Raw genomic sequence first — 23,363 nt, 5'->3', positions numbered from 1 at the left:
GCTGCCTTCCAAGCAGTTGACCCGGATTCGATTCCCGGCCAACGCATGTCCTTTGGCTCGGGCTGACGTCGAAGCAGAACTCCCTCTGTGACCTGTGCCTCCACCCAAAACTTTTGGATGGAATAATTTCGGATGGACCCATCATTAGCTGAAGTCGCATAACACTTGCAACACTACCCGTAGCAGGGGTCATTGTTTGGACTCTTTTTTTTTTTTTTTTAATTGCGCTTTAAACAAAAAGTATTGTGTCAATGCAACTGAACAACATTTATTAGGAACACAGTGCGTCAATAAAGCTACTGACTTCCGCCTGCGTTGGTGTTATAGTGGTGAGCATAGCTGCCTTCCAAGCAGTTGACCCGGGTTCGATTCCCGGCCAACGCATGTCCTTTGGCTCGGGCTGACGTCGAAGCAGAACTCCTTCTGTGACCTGCGACTCCAACCAAACATTTTGGATGGATCATTCTGAAGACGAAAAGAACCAGCTCTCCCCGTCGGGGAATCGAACCCCGGTCTTCGGCGTGACAGGCGGAGATACTGTCCACTATACTAACGAGGAGCCATGCATGCTGCCGTTTCTCCCCCAACTGACGGCACTGCACTGACATAACTAAACAATGCATGGCTTCTTCTGACGCAGACCCAGCCCTAGCACCGTAAAATTTCTGATGGACCCATCATTAGCTGAAGTCGCATAACACTTGGAACACTACCCGTAGCAGGGGTCATTGTTTGGACTCTTTTTTTTTTTTTTTTTTTTTTAAATTGCGCTTTAAACAAAAAGTATTGCGTCAATGCAACTGAACAACATTAATTAGGAACACAGTGCGTCAAAAAGCAAAATGACAGTTAAAGGCATTTCGTTATTGAACTCTTTGATGACATCATTCAGCTAAGTTCAGTTTAAATAGTATCTGTGCAATAATTTGCAATCAAGTCAACGATATCGCTGTACATGAAGTGTCCCCAGCTCCGCCTGCCAGAAGCGACAGAGGCAAGAAACCAAAACTCGATCGGTGAAAGGATGGAGAAAAAACCCGGTGAGAAACCAGGCTCAGTCGGGGAGACAGTTCTCCCATTGTCAGACGAAACAGGTAGATCAGCTCCAGGCTGCAGGAATGTCAGACTGTGCAGAAGAATCATCTGTTTCCTGTGGTCTTGTCCAGGTGGTCTTTACAGGGGATTTGTATCTGCGGCTCATCTAGTTGTCACGGTCTCCGCTGTGTTTCTGGGCCATAGAGGTCCTTTCTAGGTGTTGATCCACCATCTTCTCTGGATACGGACTGGATCCGGGTGACTGAAGCGGATACAGACTGGATCTGGTGGCTACGGTGACCTCGGAATAAGGGATTTCGTTAAAAGACTTTTTTTTTCATATAAGATTTTATCCAACTTTTCAGATAGAGGCTTGAGAAAGAGATTGCCTTGATTGGGCTTTTGGTTATTGGTGGACCGAGGGGACTTTTTTGAGTTTTACTCCTCCCTTTTGGAGTAGGGGGGGGGGGTGCTGACGAAACACATGTGGGCAGGCATTGTCACCCTTGATGACCCTTGGCGAGCGTAGTAGTTTAACAGAGGCAGCGCACAGGCCCGAGGGTTTGGAGACACAGCTCGAGTTTCTCTTCATTGTCGCATAAATCTTTCGCCTTTTACTAAAGATTTCCGTGGAGGGGAACTTTTGCGAGTGACCTGTATTTTTGGGTGCTCTGCTCACAGCAGAGCTACATCGAAATGTCAAGAGCAGAATCAGTTTGACCGTCCGGCAGCATGCTGCGAAAGGGCTTGCCACAGGTCATCGTCTGAATAGGCACTCTCTGCGTTTGACCACTTCGTGTTTATTTAGCCGGATGGGAAGGCAGCGCTTTTTTGTACGTGACGGGATGCAAATTCTTGAAGGCTCTCTTTAGTGACGGGTCCAAACAAAGATCTCATCTGCTCCTCTAGCCCTATCGGCGACTCGTGCACTTCGAGCCTTCTTAGTGACGGCGCAAGTTGCTGACTGCTGACTGCGTTGGTGGTATAGTGGTGAGCATAGCTGCCTTCCAAGCAGTTGACCCGGATTCGATTCCCGGCCAACGCATGTCCTTTGGCTCGGGCTGACGTCGAAGCAGAACTCCCTCTGTGACCTGTGCCTCCACCCAAAACTTTTGGATGGAATAATTTCGGATGGACCCATCATTAGCTGAAGTCGCATAACACTTGCAACACTACCCGTAGCAGGGGTCATTGTTTGGACTCTTTTTTTTTTTTTTTTTTAATTGCGCTTTAAACAAAAAGTATTGTGTCAATGCAACTGAACAACATTTATTAGGAACACAGTGCGTCAATAAAGCTACTGACTTCCGCCTGCGTTGGTGTTATAGTGGTGAGCATAGCTGCCTTCCAAGCAGTTGACCCGGGTTCGATTCCCGGCCAACGCATGTCCTTTGGCTCGGGCTGACGTCGAAGCAGAACTCCTTCTGTGACCTGCGACTCCAACCAAACATTTTGGATGGATCATTCTGAAGACGAAAAGAACCAGCTCTCCCCGTCGGGGAATCGAACCCCGGTCTTCGGCGTGACAGGCGGAGATACTGTCCACTATACTAACGAGGAGCCGTGCATGCTGCCGTTTCTCCCCCAACTGACGGCACTGCACTGACATAACTAAACAATGCATGGCTTCTTCTGACGCAGACCCAGCCCTAGCACCGTAAAATTTCTGATGGACCCATCATTAGCTGAAGTCGCATAACACTTGGAACACTACCCGTAGCAGGGGTCATTGTTTGGACTCTTTTTTTTTTTTTTTTTTTTTTTAAATTGCGCTTTAAACAAAAAGTATTGCGTCAATGCAACTGAACAACATTAATTAGGAACACAGTGCGTCAAAAAGCAAAATGACAGTTAAAGGCATTTCGTTATTGAACTCTTTGATGACATCATTCAGCTAAGTTCAGTTTAAATAGTATCTGTGCAATAATTTGCAATCAAGTCAACGATATCGCTGTACATGAAGTGTCCCCAGCTCCGCCTGCCAGAAGCGACAGAGGCAAGAAACCAAAACTCGATCGGTGAAAGGATGGAGAAAAAACCCGGTGAGAAACCAGGCTCAGTCGGGGAGACAGTTCTCCCATTGTCAGACGAAACAGGTAGATCAGCTCCAGGCTGCAGGAATGTCAGACTGTGCAGAAGAATCATCTGTTTCCTGTGGTCTTGTCCAGGTGGTCTTTACAGGGGATTTGTATCTGCGGCTCATCTAGTTGTCACGGTCTCCGCTGTGTTTCTGGGCCATAGAGGTCCTTTCTAGGTGTTGATCCACCATCTTCTCTGGATACGGACTGGATCCGGGTGACTGAAGCGGATACAGACTGGATCTGGTGGCTACGGTGACCTCGGAATAAGGGATTTCTTTAAAAGACTTTTTTTTTCATATAAGATTTTATCCAACTTTTCAGATAGAGGCTTGAGAAAGAGATTGCCTTGATTGGGCTTTTGGTTATTGGTGGACCGAGGGGACTTTTTTGAGTTTTACTCCTCCCTTTTGGAGTAGGGGGGGGGGGGTGCTGACGAAACACATGTGGGCAGGCATTGTCACCCTTGATGACCCTTGGCGAGCGTAGTAGTTTAACAGAGGCAGCGCACAGGCCCGAGGGTTTGGAGACACAGCTCGAGTTTCTCTTCATTGTCGCATAAATCTTTCGCCTTTTACTAAAGATTTCCGTGGAGGGGAACTTTTGCGAGTGACCAGTATTTTTGGGTGCTCTGCTCACAGCAGAGCTACATCGAAATGTCAAGAGCAGAATCAGTTTGACCGTCCGGCAGCATGCTGCGAAAGGGCTTGCCACAGGTCATCGTCTGAATAGGCACTCTCTGCGTTTGACCACTTCGTGTTTATTTAGCCGGATGGGAAGGCAGCGCTTTCTTGTACGTGACGGGATGCAAATTCTTGAAGGCTCTCTTTAGTGACGGGTCCAAACAAAGATCTCATCTGCTCCTCTAGCCCTATCAGCGACTCGTGCACTTCGAGCCTTCTTAGTGACGGCGCAAGTTGCTGACTGCTGACTGCGTTGGTGGTATAGTGGTGAGCATAGCTGCCTTCCAAGCAGTTGACCCGGATTCGATTCCCGGCCAACGCATGTCCTTTGGCTCGGGCTGACGTCGAAGCAGAACTCCCTCTGTGACCTGTGCCTCCACCCAAAACTTTTGGATGGAATAATTTCGGATGGACCCATCATTAGCTGAAGTCGCATAACACTTGCAACACTACCCGTAGCAGGGGTCATTGTTTGGACTCTTTTTTTTTTTTTTTTTAATTGCGCTTTAAACAAAAAGTATTGTGTCAATGCAACTGAACAACATTTATTAGGAACACAGTGCGTCAATAAAGCTACTGACTTCCGCCTGCGTTGGTGTTATAGTGGTGAGCATAGCTGCCTTCCAAGCAGTTGACCCGGGTTCGATTCCCGGCCAACGCATGTCCTTTGGCTCGGGCTGACGTCGAAGCAGAACTCCTTCTGTGACCTGCGACTCCAACCAAACATTTTGGATGGATCATTCTGAAGACGAAAAGAACCAGCTCTCCCCGTCGGGGAATCGAACCCCGGTCTTCGGCGTGACAGGCGGAGATACTGTCCACTATACTAACGAGGAGCCGTGCATGCTGCCGTTTCTCCCCCAACTGACGGCACTGCACTGACATAACTAAACAATGCATGGCTTCTTCTGACGCAGACCCAGCCCTAGCACCGTAAAATTTCTGATGGACCCATCATTAGCTGAAGTCGCATAACACTTGGAACACTACCCGTAGCAGGGGTCATTGTTTGGACTCTTTTTTTTTTTTTTTTTTTTTTTAAATTGCGCTTTAAACAAAAAGTATTGCGTCAATGCAACTGAACAACATTAATTAGGAACACAGTGCGTCAAAAAGCAAAATGACAGTTAAAGGCATTTCGTTATTGAACTCTTTGATGACATCATTCAGCTAAGTTCAGTTTAAATAGTATCTGTGCAATAATTTGCAATCAAGTCAACGATATCGCTGTACATGAAGTGTCCCCAGCTCCGCCTGCCAGAAGCGACAGAGGCAAGAAACCAAAACTCGATCGGTGAAAGGATGGAGAAAAAACCCGGTGAGAAACCAGGCTCAGTCGGGGAGACAGTTCTCCCATTGTCAGACGAAACAGGTAGATCAGCTCCAGGCTGCAGGAATGTCAGACTGTGCAGAAGAATCATCTGTTTCCTGTGGTCTTGTCCAGGTGGTCTTTACAGGGGATTTGTATCTGCGGCTCATCTAGTTGTCACGGTCTCCGCTGTGTTTCTGGGCCATAGAGGTCCTTTCTAGGTGTTGATCCACCATCTTCTCTGGATACGGACTGGATCCGGGTGACTGAAGCGGATACAGACTGGATCTGGTGGCTACGGTGACCTCGGAATAAGGGATTTCTTTAAAAGACTTTTTTTTTCATATAAGATTTTATCCAACTTTTCAGATAGAGGCTTGAGAAAGAGATTGCCTTGATTGGGCTTTTGGTTATTGGTGGACCGAGGGGACTTTTTTGAGTTTTACTCCTCCCTTTTGGAGTAGGGGGGGGGGTGCTGACGAAACACATGTGGGCAGGCATTGTCACCCTTGATGACCCTTGGCGAGCGTAGTAGTTTAACAGAGGCAGCGCACAGGCCCGAGGGTTTGGAGACACAGCTCGAGTTTCTCTTCATTGTCGCATAAATCTTTCGCCTTTTACTAAAGATTTCCGTGGAGGGGAACTTTTGCGAGTGACCTGTATTTTTGGGTGCTCTGCTCACAGCAGAGCTACATCGAAATGTCAAGAGCAGAATCAGTTTGACCGTCCGGCAGCATGCTGCGAAAGGGCTTGCCACAGGTCATCGTCTGAATAGGCACTCTCTGCGTTTGACCACTTCGTGTTTATTTAGCCGGATGGGAAGGCAGCGCTTTCTTGTACGTGACGGGATGCAAATTCTTGAAGGCTCTCTTTAGTGACGGGTCCAAACAAAGATCTCATCTGCTCCTCTAGCCCTATCGGTGACTCGTGCACTTCGAGCCTTCTTAGTGACGGCGCAAGTTGCTGACTGCTGACTGCGTTGGTGGTATAGTGGTGAGCATAGCTGCCTTCCAAGCAGTTGACCCGGATTCGATTCCCGGCCAACGCATGTCCTTTGGCTCGGGCTGACGTCGAAGCAGAACTCCCTCTGTGACCTGTGCCTCCACCCAAAACTTTTGGATGGAATAATTTCGGATGGACCCATCATTAGCTGAAGTCGCATAACACTTGCAACACTACCCGTAGCAGGGGTCATTGTTTGGACTCTTTTTTTTTTTTTTTTTTAATTGCGCTTTAAACAAAAAGTATTGTGTCAATGCAACTGAACAACATTTATTAGGAACACAGTGCGTCAATAAAGCTACTGACTTCCGCCTGCGTTGGTGTTATAGTGGTGAGCATAGCTGCCTTCCAAGCAGTTGACCCGGGTTCGATTCCCGGCCAACGCATGTCCTTTGGCTCGGGCTGACGTCGAAGCAGAACTCCTTCTGTGACCTGCGACTCCAACCAAACATTTTGGATGGATCATTCTGAAGACGAAAAGAACCAGCTCTCCCCGTCGGGGAATCGAACCCCGGTCTTCGGCGTGACAGGCGGAGATACTGTCCACTATACTAACGAGGAGCCGTGCATGCTGCCGTTTCTCCCCCAACTGACGGCACTGCACTGACATAACTAAACAATGCATGGCTTCTTCTGACGCAGACCCAGCCCTAGCACCGTAAAATTTCTGATGGACCCATCATTAGCTGAAGTCGCATAACACTTGGAACACTACCCGTAGCAGGGGTCATTGTTTGGACTCTTTTTTTTTTTTTTTTTTTTTTTAAATTGCGCTTTAAACAAAAAGTATTGCGTCAATGCAACTGAACAACATTAATTAGGAACACAGTGCGTCAAAAAGCAAAATGACAGTTAAAGGCATTTCGTTATTGAACTCTTTGATGACATCATTCAGCTAAGTTCAGTTTAAATAGTATCTGTGCAATAATTTGCAATCAAGTCAACGATATCGCTGTACATGAAGTGTCCCCAGCTCCGCCTGCCAGAAGCGACAGAGGCAAGAAACCAAAACTCGATCGGTGAAAGGATGGAGAAAAAACCCGGTGAGAAACCAGGCTCAGTCGGGGAGACAGTTCTCCCATTGTCAGACGAAACAGGTAGATCAGCTCCAGGCTGCAGGAATGTCAGACTGTGCAGAAGAATCATCTGTTTCCTGTGGTCTTGTCCAGGTGGTCTTTACAGGGGATTTGTATCTGCGGCTCATCTAGTTGTCACGGTCTCCGCTGTGTTTCTGGGCCATAGAGGTCCTTTCTAGGTGTTGATCCACCATCTTCTCTGGATACGGACTGGATCCGGGTGACTGAAGCGGATACAGACTGGATCTGGTGGCTACGGTGACCTCGGAATAAGGGATTTCTTTAAAAGACTTTTTTTTTCATATAAGATTTTATCCAACTTTTCAGATAGAGGCTTGAGAAAGAGATTGCCTTGATTGGGCTTTTGGTTATTGGTGGACCGAGGGGACTTTTTTGAGTTTTACTCCTCCCTTTTGGAGTAGGGGGAGGGGGGGTGCTGACGAAACACATGTGGGCAGGCATTGTCACCCTTGATGACCCTTGGCGAGCGTAGTAGTTTAACAGAGGCAGCGCACAGGCCCGAGGGTTTGGAGACACAGCTCGAGTTTCTCTTCATTGTCGCATAAATCTTTCGCCTTTTACTAAAGATTTCCGTGGAGGGGAACTTTTGCGAGTGACCTGTATTTTTGGGTGCTCTGCTCACAGCAGAGCTACATCGAAATGTCAAGAGCAGAATCAGTTTGACCGTCCGGCAGCATGCTGCGAAAGGGCTTGCCACAGGTCATCGTCTGAATAGGCACTCTCTGCGTTTGACCACTTCGTGTTTATTTAGCCGGATGGGAAGGCAGCGCTTTCTTGTACGTGACGGGATGCAAATTCTTGAAGGCTCTCTTTAGTGACGGGTCCAAACAAAGATCTCATCTGCTCCTCTAGCCCTATCGGCGACTCGTGCACTTCGAGCCTTCTTAGTGACGGCGCAAGTTGCTGACTGCTGACTGCGTTGGTGGTATAGTGGTGAGCATAGCTGCCTTCCAAGCAGTTGACCCGGATTCGATTCCCGGCCAACGCATGTCCTTTGGCTCGGGCTGACGTCGAAGCAGAACTCCCTCTGTGACCTGTGCCTCCACCCAAAACTTTTGGATGGAATAATTTCGGATGGACCCATCATTAGCTGAAGTCGCATAACACTTGCAACACTACCCGTAGCAGGGGTCATTGTTTGGACTCTTTTTTTTTTTTTTTTTAATTGCGCTTTAAACAAAAAGTATTGTGTCAATGCAACTGAACAACATTTATTAGGAACACAGTGCGTCAATAAAGCTACTGACTTCCGCCTGCGTTGGTGTTATAGTGGTGAGCATAGCTGCCTTCCAAGCAGTTGACCCGGGTTCGATTCCCGGCCAACGCATGTCCTTTGGCTCGGGCTGACGTCGAAGCAGAACTCCTTCTGTGACCTGCGACTCCAACCAAACATTTTGGATGGATCATTCTGAAGACGAAAAGAACCAGCTCTCCCCGTCGGGGAATCGAACCCCGGTCTTCGGCGTGACAGGCGGAGATACTGTCCACTATACTAACGAGGAGCCGTGCATGCTGCCGTTTCTCCCCCAACTGACGGCACTGCACTGACATAACTAAACAATGCATGGCTTCTTCTGACGCAGACCCAGCCCTAGCACCGTAAAATTTCTGATGGACCCATCATTAGCTGAAGTCGCATAACACTTGGAACACTACCCGTAGCAGGGGTCATTGTTTGGACTCTTTTTTTTTTTTTTTTTAAATTGCGCTTTAAACAAAAAGTATTGCGTCAATGCAACTGAACAACATTAATTAGGAACACAGTGCGTCAAAAAGCAAAATGACAGTTAAAGGCATTTCGTTATTGAACTCTTTGATGACATCATTCAGCTAAGTTCAGTTTAAATAGTATCTGTGCAATAATTTGCAATCAAGTCAACGATATCGCTGTACATGAAGTGTCCCCAGCTCCGCCTGCCAGAAGCGACAGAGGCAAGAAACCAAAACTCGATCGGTGAAAGGATGGAGAAAAAACCCGGTGAGAAACCAGGCTCAGTCGGGGAGACAGTTCTCCCATTGTCAGACGAAACAGGTAGATCAGCTCCAGGCTGCAGGAATGTCAGACTGTGCAGAAGAATCATCTGTTTCCTGTGGTCTTGTCCAGGTGGTCTTTACAGGGGATTTGTATCTGCGGCTCATCTAGTTGTCACGGTCTCCGCTGTGTTTCTGGGCCATAGAGGTCCTTTCTAGGTGTTGATCCACCATCTTCTCTGGATACGGACTGGATCCGGGTGACTGAAGCGGATACAGACTGGATCTGGTGGCTACGGTGACCTCGGAATAAGGGATTTCTTTAAAAGACTTTTTTTTTCATATAAGATTTTATCCAACTTTTCAGATAGAGGCTTGAGAAAGAGATTGCCTTGATTGGGCTTTTGGTTATTGGTGGACCGAGGGGACTTTTTTGAGTTTTACTCCTCCCTTTTGGAGTAGGGGGGGGGGGGTGCTGACGAAACACATGTGGGCAGGCATTGTCACCCTTGATGACCCTTGGCGAGCGTAGTAGTTTAACAGAGGCAGCGCACAGGCCCGAGGGTTTGGAGACACAGCTCGAGTTTCTCTTCATTGTCGCATAAATCTTTCGCCTTTTACTAAAGATTTCCGTGGAGGGGAACTTTTGCGAGTGACCTGTATTTTTGGGTGCTCTGCTCACAGCAGAGCTACATCGAAATGTCAAGAGCAGAATCAGTTTGACCGTCCGGCAGCATGCTGCGAAAGGGCTTGCCACAGGTCATCGTCTGAATAGGCACTCTCTGCGTTTGACCACTTCGTGTTTATTTAGCCGGATGGGAAGGCAGCGCTTTCTTGTACGTGACGGGATGCAAATTCTTGAAGGCTCTCTTTAGTGACGGGTCCAAACAAAGATCTCATCTGCTCCTCTAGCCCTATCGGCGACTCGTGCACTTCGAGCCTTCTTAGTGACGGCGCAAGTTGCTGACTGCTGACTGCGTTGGTGGTATAGTGGTGAGCATAGCTGCCTTCCAAGCAGTTGACCCGGATTCGATTCCCGGCCAACGCATGTCCTTTGGCTCGGGCTGACGTCGAAGCAGAACTCCCTCTGTGACCTGTGCCTCCACCCAAAACTTTTGGATGGAATAATTTCGGATGGACCCATCATTAGCTGAAGTCGCATAACACTTGCAACACTACCCGTAGCAGGGGTCATTGTTTGGACTCTTTTTTTTTTTTTTTTTTAATTGCGCTTTAAACAAAAAGTATTGTGTCAATGCAACTGAACAACATTTATTAGGAACACAGTGCGTCAATAAAGCTACTGACTTCCGCCTGCGTTGGTGTTATAGTGGTGAGCATAGCTGCCTTCCAAGCAGTTGACCCGGGTTCGATTCCCGGCCAACGCATGTCCTTTGGCTCGGGCTGACGTCGAAGCAGAACTCCTTCTGTGACCTGCGACTCCAACCAAACATTTTGGATGGATCATTCTGAAGACGAAAAGAACCAGCTCTCCCCGTCGGGGAATCGAACCCCGGTCTTCGGCGTGACAGGCGGAGATACTGTCCACTATACTAACGAGGAGCCGTGCATGCTGCCGTTTCTCCCCCAACTGACGGCACTGCACTGACATAACTAAACAATGCATGGCTTCTTCTGACGCAGACCCAGCCCTAGCACCGTAAAATTTCTGATGGACCCATCATTAGCTGAAGTCGCATAACACTTGGAACACTACCCGTAGCAGGGGTCATTGTTTGGACTCTTTTTTTTTTTTTTTTTTTTTTTTTTTAAATTGCGCTTTAAACAAAAAGTATTGCGTCAATGCAACTGAACAACATTAATTAGGAACACAGTGCGTCAAAAAGCAAAATGACAGTTAAAGGCATTTCGTTATTGAACTCTTTGATGACATCATTCAGCTAAGTTCAGTTTAAATAGTATCTGTGCAATAATTTGCAATCAAGTCAACGATATCGCTGTACATGAAGTGTCCCCAGCTCCGCCTGCCAGAAGCGACAGAGGCAAGAAACCAAAACTCGATCGGTGAAAGGATGGAGAAAAAACCCGGTGAGAAACCAGGCTCAGTCGGGGAGACAGTTCTCCCATTGTCAGACGAAACAGGTAGATCAGCTCCAGGCTGCAGGAATGTCAGACTGTGCAGAAGAATCATCTGTTTCCTGTGGTCTTGTCCAGGTGGTCTTTACAGGGGATTTGTATCTGCGGCTCATCTAGTTGTCACGGTCTCCGCTGTGTTTCTGGGCCATAGAGGTCCTTTCTAGGTGTTGATCCACCATCTTCTCTGGATACGGACTGGATCCGGGTGACTGAAGCGGATACAGACTGGATCTGGTGGCTACGGTGACCTCGGAATAAGGGATTTCTTTAAAAGACTTTTTTTTTCATATAAGATTTTATCCAACTTTTCAGATAGAGGCTTGAGAAAGAGATTGCCTTGATTGGGCTTTTGGTTATTGGTGGACCGAGGGGACTTTTTTGAGTTTTACTCCTCCCTTTTGGAGTAGGGGGGGGGGTGCTGACGAAACACATGTGGGCAGGCATTGTCACCCTTGATGACCCTTGGCGAGCGTAGTAGTTTAACAGAGGCAGCGCACAGGCCCGAGGGTTTGGAGACACAGCTCGAGTTTCTCTTCATTGTCGCATAAATCTTTCGCCTTTTACTAAAGATTTCCGTGGAGGGGAACTTTTGCGAGTGACCTGTATTTTTGGGTGCTCTGCTCACAGCAGAGCTACATCGAAATGTCAAGAGCAGAATCAGTTTGACCGTCCGGCAGCATGCTGCGAAAGGGCTTGCCACAGGTCATCGTCTGAATAGGCACTCTCTGCGTTTGACCACTTCGTGTTTATTTAGCCGGATGGGAAGGCAGCGCTTTCTTGTACGTGACGGGATGCAAATTCTTGAAGGCTCTCTTTAGTGACGGGTCCAAACAAAGATCTCATCTGCTCCTCTAGCCCTATCGGCGACTCGTGCACTTCGAGCCTTCTTAGTGACGGCGCAAGTTGCTGACTGCTGACTGCGTTGGTGGTATAGTGGTGAGCATAGCTGCCTTCCAAGCAGTTGACCCGGATTCGATTCCCGGCCAACGCATGTCCTTTGGCTCGGGCTGACGTCGAAGCAGAACTCCCTCTGTGACCTGTGCCTCCACCCAAAACTTTTGGATGGAATAATTTCGGATGGACCCATCATTAGCTGAAGTCGCATAACACTTGCAACACTACCCGTAGCAGGGGTCATTGTTTGGACTCTTTTTTTTTTTTTTTTTTAATTGCGCTTTAAACAAAAAGTATTGTGTCAATGCAACTGAACAACATTTATTAGGAACACAGTGCGTCAATAAAGCTACTGACTTCCGCCTGCGTTGGTGTTATAGTGGTGAGCATAGCTGCCTTCCAAGCAGTTGACCCGGGTTCGATTCCCGGCCAACGCATGTCCTTTGGCTCGGGCTGACGTCGAAGCAGAACTCCTTCTGTGACCTGCGACTCCAACCAAACATTTTGGATGGATCATTCTGAAGACGAAAAGAACCAGCTCTCCCCGTCGGGGAATCGAACCCCGGTCTTCGGCGTGACAGGCGGAGATACTGTCCACTATACTAACGAGGAGCCGTGCATGCTGCCGTTTCTCCCCCAACTGACGGCACTGCACTGACATAACTAAACAATGCATGGCTTCTTCTGACGCAGACCCAGCCCTAGCACCGTAAAATTTCTGATGGACCCATCATTAGCTGAAGTCGCATAACACTTGGAACACTACCCGTAGCAGGGGTCATTGTTTGGACTCTTTTTTTTTTTTTTTTTTTTTTTTTTTAAATTGCGCTTTAAACAAAAAGTATTGCGTCAATGCAACTGAACAACATTAATTAGGAACACAGTGCGTCAAAAAGCAAAATGACAGTTAAAGGCATTTCGTTATTGAACTCTTTGATGACATCATTCAGCTAAGTTCAGTTTAAATAGTATCTGTGCAATAATTTGCAATCAAGTCAACGATATCGCTGTACATGAAGTGTCCCCAGCTCCGCCTGCCAGAAGCGACAGAGGCAAGAAACCAAAACTCGATCGGTGAAAGGATGGAGAAAAAACCCGGTGAGAAACCAGGCTCAGTCGGGGAGACAGTTCTCCCATTGTCAGACGAAACAGGTAGATCAGCTCCAGGCTGCAGGAATGTCAGACTGTGCAGAAGAATCATCTGTTTCCTGTGGTCTTGTCCAGGTGGTCTTTACAGGGGATTTGTATCTGCGGCTCATCTAGTTGTCACGGTCTCCGCTGTGTTTCTGGGCCATAGAGGTCCTTTCTAGGTGTTGATCCACCATCTTCTCTGGATACGGACTGGATCCGGGTGACTGAAGCGGATACAGACTGGATCTGGTGGCTACGGTGACCTCGGAATAAGGGATTTCTTTAAAAGACTTTTTTTTTCATATAAGATTTTATCCAACTTTTCAGATAGAGGCTTGAGAAAGAGATTGCCTTGATTGGGCTTTTGGTTATTGGTGGACCGAGGGGACTTTTTTGAGTTTTACTCCTCCCTTTTGGAGTAGGGGGAGGGGGGGTGCTGACGAAACACATGTGGGCAGGCATTGTCACCCTTGATGACCCTTGGCGAGCGTAGTAGTTTAACAGAGGCAGCGCACAGGCCCGAGGGTTTGGAGACACAGCTCGAGTTTCTCTTCATTGTCGCATAAATCTTTCGCCTTTTACTAAAGATTTCCGTGGAGGGGAACTTTTGCGAGTGACCTGTATTTTTGGGTGCTCTGCTCACAGCAGAGCTACATCGAAATGTCAAGAGCAGAATCAGTTTGACCGTCCGGCAGCATGCTGCGAAAGGGCTTGCCACAGGTCATCGTCTGAATAGGCACTCTCTGCGTTTGACCACTTCGTGTTTATTTAGCCGGATGGGAAGGCAGCGCTTTCTTGTACGTGACGGGATGCAAATTCTTGAAGGCTCTCTTTAGTGACGGGTCCAAACAAAGATCTCATCTGCTCCTCTAGCCCTATCGGCGACTCGTGCACTTCGAGCCTTCTTAGTGACGGCGCAAGTTGCTGACTGCTGACTGCGTTGGTGGTATAGTGGTGAGCATAGCTGCCTTCCAAGCAGTTGACCCGGATTCGATTCCCGGCCAACGCATGTCCTTTGGCTCGGGCTGACGTCGAAGCAGAACTCCCTCTGTGACCTGTGCCTCCACCCAAAACTTTTGGATGGAATAATTTCGGATGGACCCATCATTAGCTGAAGTCGCATAACACTTGCAACACTACCCGTAGCAGGGGTCATTGTTTGGACTCTTTTTTTTTTTTTTTTTTAATTGCGCTTTAAACAAAAAGTATTGTGTCAATGCAACTGAACAACATTTATTAGGAACACAGTGCGTCAATAAAGCTACTGACTTCCGCCTGCGTTGGTGTTATAGTGGTGAGCATAGCTGCCTTCCAAGCAGTTGACCCGGGTTCGATTCCCGGCCAACGCATGTCCTTTGGCTCGGGCTGACGTCGAAGCAGAACTCCTTCTGTGACCTGCGACTCCAACCAAACATTTTGGATGGATCATTCTGAAGACGAAAAGAACCAGCTCTCCCCGTCGGGGAATCGAACCCCGGTCTTCGGCGTGACAGGCGGAGATACTGTCCACTATACTAACGAGGAGCCGTGCATGCTGCCGTTTCTCCCCCAACTGACGGCACTGCACTGACATAACTAAACAATGCATGGCTTCTTCTGACGCAGACCCAGCCCTAGCACCGTAAAATTTCTGATGGACCCATCATTAGCTGAAGTCGCATAACACTTGGAACACTACCCGTAGCAGGGGTCATTGTTTGGACTCTTTTTTTTTTTTTTTTTTTTTTTAAATTGCGCTTTAAACAAAAAGTATTGCGTCAATGCAACTGAACAACATTAATTAGGAACACAGTGCGTCAAAAAGCAAAATGACAGTTAAAGGCATTTCGTTATTGAACTCTTTGATGACATCATTCAGCTAAGTTCAGTTTAAATAGTATCTGTGCAATAATTTGCAATCAAGTCAACGATATCGCTGTACATGAAGTGTCCCCAGCTCCGCCTGCCAGAAGCGACAGAGGCAAGAAACCAAAACTCGATCGGTGAAAGGATGGAGAAAAAACCCGGTGAGAAACCAGGCTCAGTCGGGGAGACAGTTCTCCCATTGTCAGACGAAACAGGTAGATCAGCTCCAGGCTGCAGGAATGTCAGACTGTGCAGAAGAATCATCTGTTTCCTGTGGTCTTGTCCAGGTGGTCTTTACAGGGGATTTGTATCTGCGGCTCATCTAGTTGTCACGGTCTCCGCTGTGTTTCTGGGCCATAGAGGTCCTTTCTAGGTGTTGATCCACCATCTTCTCTGGATACGGACTGGATCCGGGTGACTGAAGCGGATACAGACTGGATCTGGTGGCTACGGTGACCTCGGAATAAGGGATTTCTTTAAAAGACTTTTTTTTTCATATAAGATTTTATCCAACTTTTCAGATAGAGGCTTGAGAAAGAGATTGCCTTGATTGGGCTTTTGGTTATTGGTGGACCGAGGGGACTTTTTTGAGTTTTACTCCTCCCTTTTGGAGTAGGGGGAGGGGGGGTGCTGACGAAACACATGTGGGCAGGCATTGTCACCCTTGATGACCCTTGGCGAGCGTAGTAGTTTAACAGAGGCAGCGCACAGGCCCGAGGGTTTGGAGACACAGCTCGAGTTTCTCTTCATTGTCGCATAAATCTTTCGCCTTTTACTAAAGATTTCCGTGGAGGGGAACTTTTGCGAGTGACCTGTATTTTTGGGTGCTCTGCTCACAGCAGAGCTACATCGAAATGTCAAGAGCAGAATCAGTTTGACCGTCCGGCAGCATGCTGCGAAAGGGCTTGCCACAGGTCATCGTCTGAATAGGCACTCTCTGCGTTTGACCACTTCGTGTTTATTTAGCCGGATGGGAAGGCAGCGCTTTCTTGTACGTGACGGGATGCAAATTCTTGAAGGCTCTCTTTAGTGACGGGTCCAAACAAAGATCTCATCTGCTCCTCTAGCCCTATCGGCGACTCGTGCACTTCGAGCCTTCTTAGTGACGGCGCAAGTTGCTGACTGCTGACTGCGTTGGTGGTATAGTGGTGAGCATAGCTGCCTTCCAAGCAGTTGACCCGGATTCGATTCCCGGCCAACGCATGTCCTTTGGCTCGGGCTGACGTCGAAGCAGAACTCCCTCTGTGACCTGTGCCTCCACCCAAAACTTTTGGATGGAATAATTTCGGATGGACCCATCATTAGCTGAAGTCGCATAACACTTGCAACACTACCCGTAGCAGGGGTCATTGTTTGGACTCTTTTTTTTTTTTTTTTTAATTGCGCTTTAAACAAAAAGTATTGTGTCAATGCAACTGAACAACATTTATTAGGAACACAGTGCGTCAATAAAGCTACTGACTTCCGCCTGCGTTGGTGTTATAGTGGTGAGCATAGCTGCCTTCCAAGCAGTTGACCCGGGTTCGATTCCCGGCCAACGCATGTCCTTTGGCTCGGGCTGACGTCGAAGCAGAACTCCTTCTGTGACCTGCGACTCCAACCAAACATTTTGGATGGATCATTCTGAAGACGAAAAGAACCAGCTCTCCCCGTCGGGGAATCGAACCCCGGTCTTCGGCGTGACAGGCGGAGATACTGTCCACTATACTAACGAGGAGCCGTGCATGCTGCCGTTTCTCCCCCAACTGACGGCACTGCACTGACATAACTAAACAATGCATGGCTTCTTCTGACGCAGACCCAGCCCTAGCACCGTAAAATTTCTGATGGACCCATCATTAGCTGAAGTCGCATAACACTTGGAACACTACCCGTAGCAGGGGTCATTGTTTGGACTCTTTTTTTTTTTTTTTTTTTTTTAAATTGCGCTTTAAACAAAAAGTATTGCGTCAATGCAACTGAACAACATTAATTAGGAACACAGTGCGTCAAAAAGCAAAATGACAGTTAAAGGCATTTCGTTATTGAACTCTTTGATGACATCATTCAGCTAAGTTCAGTTTAAATAGTATCTGTGCAATAATTTGCAATCAAGTCAACGATATCGCTGTACATGAAGTGTCCCCAGCTCCGCCTGCCAGAAGCGACAGAGGCAAGAAACCAAAACTCGATCGGTGAAAGGATGGAGAAAAAACCCGGTGAGAAACCAGGCTCAGTCGGGGAGACAGTTCTCCCATTGTCAGACGAAACAGGTAGATCAGCTCCAGGCTGCAGGAATGTCAGACTGTGCAGAAGAATCATCTGTTTCCTGTGGTCTTGTCCAGGTGGTCTTTACAGGGGATTTGTATCTGCGGCTCATCTAGTTGTCACGGTCTCCGCTGTGTTTCTGGGCCATAGAGGTCCTTTCTAGGTGTTGATCCACCATCTTCTCTGGATACGGACTGGATCCGGGTGACTGAAGCGGATACAGACTGGATCTGGTGGCTACGGTGACCTCGGAATAAGGGATTTCTTTAAAAGACTTTTTTTTTCATATAAGATTTTATCCAACTTTTCAGATAGAGGCTTGAGAAAGAGATTGCCTTGATTGGGCTTTTGGTTATTGGTGGACCGAGGGGACTTTTTTGAGTTTTACTCCTCCCTTTTGGAGTAGGGGGGGGGGGGGTGCTGACGAAACACATGTGGGCAGGCATTGTCACCCTTGATGACCCTTGGCGAGCGTAGTAGTTTAACAGAGGCAGCGCACAGGCCCGAGGGTTTGGAGACACAGCTCGAGTTTCTCTTCATTGTCGCATAAATCTTTCGCCTTTTACTAAAGATTTCCGTGGAGGGGAACTTTTGCGAGTGACCTGTATTTTTGGGTGCTCTGCTCACAGCAGAGCTACATCGAAATGTCAAGAGCAGAATCAGTTTGACCGTCCGGCAGCATGCTGCGAAAGGGCTTGCCACAGGTCATCGTCTGAATAGGCACTCTCTGCGTTTGACCACTTCGTGTTTATTTAGCCGGATGGGAAGGCAGCGCTTTCTTGTACGTGACGGGATGCAAATTCTTGAAGGCTCTCTTTAGTGACGGGTCCAAACAAAGATCTCATCTGCTCCTCTAGCCCTATCGGCGACTCGTGCACTTCGAGCCTTCTTAGTGACGGCGCAAGTTGCTGACTGCTGACTGCGTTGGTGGTATAGTGGTGAGCATAGCTGCCTTCCAAGCAGTTGACCCGGATTCGATTCCCGGCCAACGCATGTCCTTTGGCTCGGGCTGACGTCGAAGCAGAACTCCCTCTGTGACCTGTGCCTCCACCCAAAACTTTTGGATGGAATAATTTCGGATGGACCCATCATTAGCTGAAGTCGCATAACACTTGCAACACTACCCGTAGCAGGGGTCATTGTTTGGACTCTTTTTTTTTTTTTTTTTAATTGCGCTTTAAACAAAAAGTATTGTGTCAATGCAACTGAACAACATTTATTAGGAACACAGTGCGTCAATAAAGCTACTGACTTCCGCCTGCGTTGGTGTTATAGTGGTGAGCATAGCTGCCTTCCAAGCAGTTGACCCGGGTTCGATTCCCGGCCAACGCATGTCCTTTGGCTCGGGCTGACGTCGAAGCAGAACTCCTTCTGTGACCTGCGACTCCAACCAAACATTTTGGATGGATCATTCTGAAGACGAAAAGAACCAGCTCTCCCCGTCGGGGAATCGAACCCCGGTCTTCGGCGTGACAGGCGGAGATACTGTCCACTATACTAACGAGGAGCCGTGCATGCTGCCGTTTCTCCCCCAACTGACGGCACTGCACTGACATAACTAAACAATGCATGGCTTCTTCTGACGCAGACCCAGCCCTAGCACCGTAAAATTTCTGATGGACCCATCATTAGCTGAAGTCGCATAACACTTGGAACACTACCCGTAGCAGGGGTCATTGTTTGGACTCTTTTTTTTTTTTTTTTTTTTTTAAATTGCGCTTTAAACAAAAAGTATTGCGTCAATGCAACTGAACAACATTAATTAGGAACACAGTGCGTCAAAAAGCAAAATGACAGTTAAAGGCATTTCGTTATTGAACTCTTTGATGACATCATTCAGCTAAGTTCAGTTTAAATAGTATCTGTGCAATAATTTGCAATCAAGTCAACGATATCGCTGTACATGAAGTGTCCCCAGCTCCGCCTGCCAGAAGCGACAGAGGCAAGAAACCAAAACTCGATCGGTGAAAGGATGGAGAAAAAACCCGGTGAGAAACCAGGCTCAGTCGGGGAGACAGTTCTCCCATTGTCAGACGAAACAGGTAGATCAGCTCCAGGCTGCAGGAATGTCAGACTGTGCAGAAGAATCATCTGTTTCCTGTGGTCTTGTCCAGGTGGTCTTTACAGGGGATTTGTATCTGCGGCTCATCTAGTTGTCACGGTCTCCGCTGTGTTTCTGGGCCATAGAGGTCCTTTCTAGGTGTTGATCCACCATCTTCTCTGGATACGGACTGGATCCGGGTGACTGAAGCGGATACAGACTGGATCTGGTGGCTACGGTGACCTCGGAATAAGGGATTTCTTTAAAAGACTTTTTTTTTCATATAAGATTTTATCCAACTTTTCAGATAGAGGCTTGAGAAAGAGATTGCCTTGATTGGGCTTTTGGTTATTGGTGGACCGAGGGGACTTTTTTGAGTTTTACTCCTCCCTTTTGGAGTAGGGGGGGGGGGGGGGTGCTGACGAAACACATGTGGGCAGGCATTGTCACCCTTGATGACCCTTGGCGAGCGTAGTAGTTTAACAGAGGCAGCGCACAGGCCCGAGGGTTTGGAGACACAGCTCGAGTTTCTCTTCATTGTCGCATAAATCTTTCGCCTTTTACTAAAGATTTCCGTGGAGGGGAACTTTTGCGAGTGACCTGTATTTTTGGGTGCTCTGCTCACAGCAGAGCTACATCGAAATGTCAAGAGCAGAATCAGTTTGACCGTCCGGCAGCATGCTGCGAAAGGGCTTGCCACAGGTCATCGTCTGAATAGGCACTCTCTGCGTTTGACCACTTCGTGTTTATTTAGCCGGATGGGAAGGCAGCGCTTTCTTGTACGTGACGGGATGCAAATTCTTGAAGGCTCTCTTTAGTGACGGGTCCAAACAAAGATCTCATCTGCTCCTCTAGCCCTATCGGCGACTCGTGCACTTCGAGCCTTCTTAGTGACGGCGCAAGTTGCTGACTGCTGACTGCGTTGGTGGTATAGTGGTGAGCATAGCTGCCTTCCAAGCAGTTGACCCGGATTCGATTCCCGGCCAACGCATGTCCTTTGGCTCGGGCTGACGTCGAAGCAGAACTCCCTCTGTGACCTGTGCCTCCACCCAAAACTTTTGGATGGAATAATTTCGGATGGACCCATCATTAGCTGAAGTCGCATAACACTTGCAACACTACCCGTAGCAGGGGTCATTGTTTGGACTCTTTTTTTTTTTTTTTTTAATTGCGCTTTAAACAAAAAGTATTGTGTCAATGCAACTGAACAACATTTATTAGGAACACAGTGCGTCAATAAAGCTACTGACTTCCGCCTGCGTTGGTGTTATAGTGGTGAGCATAGCTGCCTTCCAAGCAGTTGACCCGGGTTCGATTCCCGGCCAACGCATGTCCTTTGGCTCGGGCTGACGTCGAAGCAGAACTCCTTCTGTGACCTGCGACTCCAACCAAACATTTTGGATGGATCATTCTGAAGACGAAAAGAACCAGCTCTCCCCGTCGGGGAATCGAACCCCGGTCTTCGGCGTGACAGGCGGAGATACTGTCCACTATACTAACGAGGAGCCGTGCATGCTGCCGTTTCTCCCCCAACTGACGGCACTGCACTGACATAACTAAACAATGCATGGCTTCTTCTGACGCAGACCCAGCCCTAGCACCGTAAAATTTCTGATGGACCCATCATTAGCTGAAGTCGCATAACACTTGGAACACTACCCGTAGCAGGGGTCATTGTTTGGACTCTTTTTTTTTTTTTTTTTTTTTTTAAATTGCGCTTTAAACAAAAAGTATTGCGTCAATGCAACTGAACAACATTAATTAGGAACACAGTGCGTCAAAAAGCAAAATGACAGTTAAAGGCATTTCGTTATTGAACTCTTTGATGACATCATTCAGCTAAGTTCAGTTTAAATAGTATCTGTGCAATAATTTGCAATCAAGTCAACGATATCGCTGTACATGAAGTGTCCCCAGCTCCGCCTGCCAGAAGCGACAGAGGCAAGAAACCAAAACTCGATCGGTGAAAGGATGGAGAAAAAACCCGGTGAGAAACCAGGCTCAGTCGGGGAGACAGTTCTCCCATTGTCAGACGAAACAGGTAGATCAGCTCCAGGCTGCAGGAATGTCAGACTGTGCAGAAGAATCATCTGTTTCCTGTGGTCTTGTCCAGGTGGTCTTTACAGGGGATTTGTATCTGCGGCTCATCTAGTTGTCACGGTCTCCGCTGTGTTTCTGGGCCATAGAGGTCCTTTCTAGGTGTTGATCCACCATCTTCTCTGGATACGGACTGGATCCGGGTGACTGAAGCGGATACAGACTGGATCTGGTGGCTACGGTGACCTCGGAATAAGGGATTTCTTTAAAAGACTTTTTTTTTCATATAAGATTTTATCCAACTTTTCAGATAGAGGCTTGAGAAAGAGATTGCCTTGATTGGGCTTTTGGTTATTGGTGGACCGAGGGGACTTTTTTGAGTTTTACTCCTCCCTTTTGGAGTAGGGGGGGGGGGTGCTGACGAAACACATGTGGGCAGGCATTGTCACCCTTGATGACCCTTGGCGAGCGTAGTAGTTTAACAGAGGCAGCGCACAGGCCCGAGGGTTTGGAGACACAGCTCGAGTTTCTCTTCATTGTCGCATAAATCTTTCGCCTTTTACTAAAGATTTCCGTGGAGGGGAACTTTTGCGAGTGACCTGTATTTTTGGGTGCTCTGCTCACAGCAGAGCTACATCGAAATGTCAAGAGCAGAATCAGTTTGACCGTCCGGCAGCATGCTGCGAAAGGGCTTGCCACAGGTCATCGTCTGAATAGGCACTCTCTGCGTTTGACCACTTCGTGTTTATTTAGCCGGATGGGAAGGCAGCGCTTTCTTGTACGTGACGGGATGCAAATTCTTGAAGGCTCTCTTTAGTGACGGGTCCAAACAAAGATCTCATCTGCTCCTCTAGCCCTATCGGCGACTCGTGCACTTCGAGCCTTCTTAGTGACGGCGCAAGTTGCTGACTGCTGACTGCGTTGGTGGTATAGTGGTGAGCATAGCTGCCTTCCAAGCAGTTGACCCGGATTCGATTCCCGGCCAACGCATGTCCTTTGGCTCGGGCTGACGTCGAAGCAGAACTCCCTCTGTGACCTGTGCCTCCACCCAAAACTTTTGGATGGAATAATTTCGGATGGACCCATCATTAGCTGAAGTCGCATAACACTTGCAACACTACCCGTAGCAGGGGTCATTGTTTGGACTCTTTTTTTTTTTTTTTTTAATTGCGCTTTAAACAAAAAGTATTGTGTCAATGCAACTGAACAACATTTATTAGGAACACAGTGCGTCAATAAAGCTACTGACTTCCGCCTGCGTTGGTGTTATAGTGGTGAGCATAGCTGCCTTCCAAGCAGTTGACCCGGGTTCGATTCCCGGCCAACGCATGTCCTTTGGCTCGGGCTGACGTCGAAGCAGAACTCCTTCTGTGACCTGCGACTCCAACCAAACATTTTGGATGGATCATTCTGAAGACGAAAAGAACCAGCTCTCCCCGTCGGGGAATCGAACCCCGGTCTTCGGCGTGACAGGCGGAGATACTGTCCACTATACTAACGAGGAGCTGTGCATGCTGCCGTTTCTCCCCCAACTGACGGCACTGCACTGACATAACTAAACAATGCATGGCTTCTTCTGACGCAGACCCAGCCCTAGCACCGTAAAATTTCTGATGGACCCATCATTAGCTGAAGTCGCATAACACTTGGAACACTACCCGTAGCAGGGGTCATTGTTTGGACTCTTTTTTTTTTTTTTTTTTTTTTTAAATTGCGCTTTAAACAAAAAGTATTGCGTCAATGCAACTGAACAACATTAATTAGGAACACAGTGCGTCAAAAAGCAAAATGACAGTTAAAGGCATTTCGTTATTGAACTCTTTGATGACATCATTCAGCTAAGTTCAGTTTAAATAGTATCTGTGCAATAATTTGCAATCAAGTCAACGATATCGC

General features: G+C 47.7%; 11 non-coding genes across 11 annotated transcripts; all 11 read left to right on the top strand.

The window, feature by feature from the left end:
* The first annotated feature begins 1,608 nt into the window (after window positions 1-1,608).
* Window positions 1,609-1,723, top strand: LOC127980753 (U5 spliceosomal RNA). Its single transcript, XR_008159761.1, has one exon. It is a non-coding gene; the product is annotated as a U5 spliceosomal RNA (small nuclear RNA).
* Window positions 1,724-3,646: 1,923 nt separating this feature from the next.
* LOC127980161 (U5 spliceosomal RNA) lies at window positions 3,647-3,761 on the top strand. Its single transcript, XR_008159199.1, has one exon. It is a non-coding gene; the product is annotated as a U5 spliceosomal RNA (small nuclear RNA).
* Window positions 3,762-5,681: 1,920 nt separating this feature from the next.
* On the top strand, window positions 5,682-5,796 carry LOC127980752 (U5 spliceosomal RNA). Its single transcript, XR_008159760.1, has one exon. It is a non-coding gene; the product is annotated as a U5 spliceosomal RNA (small nuclear RNA).
* Window positions 5,797-7,720: 1,924 nt separating this feature from the next.
* Window positions 7,721-7,835, top strand: LOC127980750 (U5 spliceosomal RNA). The gene has a single exon (XR_008159758.1). It is a non-coding gene; the product is annotated as a U5 spliceosomal RNA (small nuclear RNA).
* Window positions 7,836-9,751: 1,916 nt separating this feature from the next.
* LOC127980749 (U5 spliceosomal RNA) lies at window positions 9,752-9,866 on the top strand. Its single transcript, XR_008159757.1, has one exon. It is a non-coding gene; the product is annotated as a U5 spliceosomal RNA (small nuclear RNA).
* A 1,925-nt stretch (window positions 9,867-11,791) lies between these two features.
* Window positions 11,792-11,906, top strand: LOC127980748 (U5 spliceosomal RNA). Its single transcript, XR_008159756.1, has one exon. It is a non-coding gene; the product is annotated as a U5 spliceosomal RNA (small nuclear RNA).
* A 1,928-nt stretch (window positions 11,907-13,834) lies between these two features.
* LOC127980747 (U5 spliceosomal RNA) lies at window positions 13,835-13,949 on the top strand. Its single transcript, XR_008159755.1, has one exon. It is a non-coding gene; the product is annotated as a U5 spliceosomal RNA (small nuclear RNA).
* Window positions 13,950-15,873: 1,924 nt separating this feature from the next.
* Window positions 15,874-15,988, top strand: LOC127980746 (U5 spliceosomal RNA). Its single transcript, XR_008159754.1, has one exon. It is a non-coding gene; the product is annotated as a U5 spliceosomal RNA (small nuclear RNA).
* Window positions 15,989-17,910: 1,922 nt separating this feature from the next.
* Window positions 17,911-18,025, top strand: LOC127980745 (U5 spliceosomal RNA). Its single transcript, XR_008159753.1, has one exon. It is a non-coding gene; the product is annotated as a U5 spliceosomal RNA (small nuclear RNA).
* Window positions 18,026-19,949: 1,924 nt separating this feature from the next.
* On the top strand, window positions 19,950-20,064 carry LOC127980744 (U5 spliceosomal RNA). The gene has a single exon (XR_008159752.1). It is a non-coding gene; the product is annotated as a U5 spliceosomal RNA (small nuclear RNA).
* A 1,921-nt stretch (window positions 20,065-21,985) lies between these two features.
* Window positions 21,986-22,100, top strand: LOC127980743 (U5 spliceosomal RNA). Its single transcript, XR_008159751.1, has one exon. It is a non-coding gene; the product is annotated as a U5 spliceosomal RNA (small nuclear RNA).
* Window positions 22,101-23,363: the final 1,263 nt, after the last annotated feature.

The sequence above is a fragment of the Carassius gibelio genome, chromosome B19, assembly GCF_023724105.1.
Source record: "Carassius gibelio isolate Cgi1373 ecotype wild population from Czech Republic chromosome B19, carGib1.2-hapl.c, whole genome shotgun sequence".
Classification (NCBI taxonomy): Eukaryota; Metazoa; Chordata; class Actinopteri; order Cypriniformes; family Cyprinidae; genus Carassius; species Carassius gibelio.
This window is presented reverse-complemented; position numbering and strand designations above follow the sequence as displayed.